The following is a 4,302-nucleotide window of genomic DNA, read 5'->3' as shown; positions in this document are numbered from 1 at the left end:
CCACGAAGCGAAAGGAAGATCTACTAGATATTAATTAAATTTTAAATATATCAATTCATGTGAATATGACTAAAAAATTTCATTTTTTTCTGAAAAGGAGGTGTCTATTTACTTGTGACCACTCAGTGTACATTTATCACTATGATGCTAGTTTTACTCAAAAGAAGCACCATAAATATATTTTTGTTCCAAAATGAATAGCCCCAGATGAAGATTCATTCTAAAGGGAATTCCTAATAAAGCCCTAAGAATTGAATGAGGTCTACAACAGAATATTAAAAATATAGTCTCCATCATTAATTAGGTTTATCACATGACCTTGTAATTGACTGGAGAACATTGTTATAATAAAATTAATTGGCTCCCAAAACCACATTTTGACACCAATTGGGTCTTCCTTTGACTTCTAGAACTTGAGATAGTGACTTTTGACTATGGACATCGGCTGCCTTAGATACTGGTGTCCTACGTGGACACTAAGCAAAATTCAGGAGGTCTCCAAGTCAAACATTGAGTATTAGGATCCAAATGAATCTATAGAAAGTGTTGATGTCTTTATCCAGCCGGTAGCATTAATTAAAAAAAAAGCCATACTAAGCCGCATGACTATCAGGCTGAATATAAATCAGATAAACAAACATTTGATTTTTAAACTTCTGTATAGTCAACTCGTGTAAAAGTTATAAAATTAAATTACCATGCAATGTTTTCGGTGTAACAAAGGAGTTTAATTCAATTGCCATGTCAAATGACATGAACAAATTGACATTACCTGTTTCAGGTGGCTAAACATCCATTATCAGAGGTGAAATTTCCAAACTGTAGTTCAAGAGAATTTCTAGACTGTTTAATAGAAGTTTAATAATACAATAATTATCAGTTCAAAATACTTAAATTAGTAAGGCCTATATACAAAGGAGATTAAGAAATTCTAATTATTTGTGAATACAGAGTTCTCATGTAGCTTTGCACGAAATTCAAAAAACAAACTGACCCAACGTGGACTGAAATTGAGATAAATGCACAGTATAACAAAACATGAAAAAACACTATTAGTACATTTAACGATTAGAAAACAAACACTATTTTTAATGAAGTTGTTATTTTAGCTCTGTCTACCGGCGGGGATCTAACTTTACATTTTAGCGTGTAAGTCTGTAAACTTACCGCTCACTCGCTGAGGAACGTTTTAATAAAGTAAACAGTCTTTTGGGATAGAAATCACTTTAATTGCAGTTTTTTTTTTCCAAAGTCCTTTTATTTGTCCATTTCGGATTCAAAATCGGAGGCATGTAAAAACAGTATTTCAACCCAATTGGCGGAATGTTAAAGTGATTTTTATCAGATATTTTAAATCTGTTGGTTTTAATGTTTCTTAAACCACAATTTTTAAACAGTCTTTTCTTTCTGTTTTAACATAAACCATTGTCTACCAGGTAATTAGTCTCCCGGTGGCTCAGTGATAAGCTCGACTACACATAACGCTTAGATTGAGAGTTCAACCTCTACTCATTGAGTGCATTTGCGATAAAACAAATAAATATACTATTTCAGTCAACCATAGTTAAAAAATGTGTATCATTCTGCAATAGTCCTTGCAGTCTATCTAACGCCAAATACATTCAAAATTTCAATCTTTACAAATTCGCACTCAAATCGAGAAATTTTAGCATTATGCAAGCAAGGTTCTCAAGATGAGTATTGTTTTATAGCATTATGCTAGCAAGATTTTCAAGATGAATATTGTTCTATAGCATTATGCTAGCAAGGTTTTCAAGATGAATATTCTTTTATAGCTTTATGCTAGCAAGGTTTTCAAGATGAACATTGTTCTATAGCATTATGCTAACAAGGTTCTCAAGATGAACATTGTTCTATAGCATTATGCTAGCAAGGTTCTCAAGATGAACATTGTTCTATAGCATTCTTTTATCAAGCTCCTCAGATTAGGTTAGACTTGTTTGTCATACTTGTATTTTTTTGCCAGTGTTTCTCTGGAAAATCAAACAGAAGTGAAAGTTAAGAGACTATCTTTTCGTGAAAATAGGCCAGTTATGTAAATATTTGCAACTAATAAGTTTAATTATATTTAAACTGTGTATTTTACATATAAAATAGTAATTTAACAGGTAATAAATAAATGCACGTTATATTGCATACAAATAGTCAGTTACATAAATTATAATTTCTTTATATAGTTATAAAGTGTCCACTACTTGTAACTAATTCCATTTATACCTACATAAGTAAGTTATTCGATAATCCCAAGAATCATTTTAAAATAATAATTTAATGTGATTACATTCACTAGATGGCATCAACGCTGATAACAGACTAAAGGGAAGCCATTTCATTGGGTTGATCGAGAAAAAACTAAAAGGTGCACATTGTTTGTTTTGTTTTTTGAATTTCGCGCAAAGCTACACGAGGGCTATCTGCGCTAGCCGTCCCTAATTTGGCAGTGTAAGACTAGAGGGAAGGCAGCTAGTCATCACCACCCACCGCCAACTCTTGGGCTACTCTTTTACCAACGAATAGTGGGATTGACCGTCACATTATGCTTCTTATTCTTGATGATTTGTGGCTACTGTTAATTTTTTTAAAGTTATATTCTATAATAGTTATCGTTAACACAGACATTTAACTCCAGTTGCATACATCAAGATGAAAGCATCAGTAATCAAAAGTTGGTTCCTTATTGCGTGACCTGTGAATAGACAGGGGCTGGAGTGCTCACTCTGAATTTGACTCCACTTCGGAGTTGACCTAATATGGTATAACCCTCAATTTGCATGGTGGCACGAGGGCTTCTAAATTTAATTCAAAGGTGAAACGTACTGGAAAGTGGTCAGTATCATAATTACGAGCTTTTGGTATGTTTCACCTTGACTAAGTTCTTACTTTATTAACTAATGGAATTACTGCTTTGTTTTTGCGTTACTTTCAAGCTGAAAAAAAAAAAAGGTATCAAATATTTTCCTCTTCATCTATCTTATTTAAAACTTATGTATGCATACTAAGTCAGGTTGAGATCGTATGCAAACTTTCTACTTGTAGTGTTATTTTTTTTAGCTTGTCTGATCAAGGACATTAGCTGTTGTTTCGTGGGGTACTTCACTGTGCCCTTCTTGACCTTGTGTTTGAGGGATACCTTGCGGCTGTTTTCGCATTCTAGTGCCCTTTTCTTATTGGTCAACTACAGGGAAGGTACGTATTCTGAATGCAGTTTTGGTGTTTGACACTGTTTGTACTAGATAATGATTCTTGTCTTTGAGAAAAGCAGATTTTTTTGAGCAGCCAACATCATACAATAGTCACGCGGTTTAAAATAATCAATTAAAACAATAAATAATATTCAGCTTATAAATAGACATGTCCTAGTACAACGAATCAGGTGTCTTTTGAAGCAACCATTTTAAACTATAAATGATAAAGTGCTTAACGTGCAAATGTTCTCAAAACACCAACTGAATATACATGTAAATACTTTTTTAAAAATAATGCCCAAACAATTCACACTATTTCAAAATACTCATATTTTCTATATACAACTTATATTAATTGGTATTTAACACAGGTTTTAACTCTTCTACACATAAGTGTTGCCTTACCTAGTAGACTTGATATTTAAATAACGTTTTTAAAAAGCTAGCTCAATGGTTAATGCAAAATTTACTTTTAAGTTTGGGTGCAAAGAGAGTCCAAAATTAATTCAACTGAAGAATGGTACAATAAATGAAAAATCAAAATTAATGCACAAAAAAAACTCAGGTTTTTAGTTTTACTAACTCATTTAAAAATTAACAAAACTTTACTCCAACCATACTTTAACGGGACACTGGTCCAGATAACCATATAATCTAAATTTTGGTCCAGATAACCATATAATCTAAGTTTTGGTCCAGGTAACCATATAATCTAAGTTTTGGTCCAGATAACCACATAATCTAAGTTTTGGTCCAGATAACCATATAATCTAAGTTTTGGTCCAGATAACCACATAATCTAAGTTTTGGTCCAGATAACCATATAATCTAAGTTTTGGTCCAGATAACCACATAATCTAAGTTTTGGTCCAGATAACCACATAATCTAAGTTTTAGTCCAGATAACCACATAATCTAAGTTTTGGTCCAGATAACCATATAATCTAAGTTTTGGTCCAGATAACTACATAATCTAAGTTTTGGTCCAGATAACCATATAATCTATATTTTGGTCCAGATAACCACATAATCTAAGTTTTGGTCCAGATAACCATATCATCTAAGTTTGGGTCCAGATAACCATATAATCTAAGTT

Source organism: Limulus polyphemus, unplaced genomic scaffold (assembly GCF_000517525.1).
Source record: "Limulus polyphemus unplaced genomic scaffold, Limulus_polyphemus-2.1.2 Scaffold974, whole genome shotgun sequence".
Classification (NCBI taxonomy): domain Eukaryota; kingdom Metazoa; phylum Arthropoda; class Merostomata; order Xiphosura; family Limulidae; genus Limulus; species Limulus polyphemus.
This window is presented reverse-complemented; position numbering follows the sequence as displayed.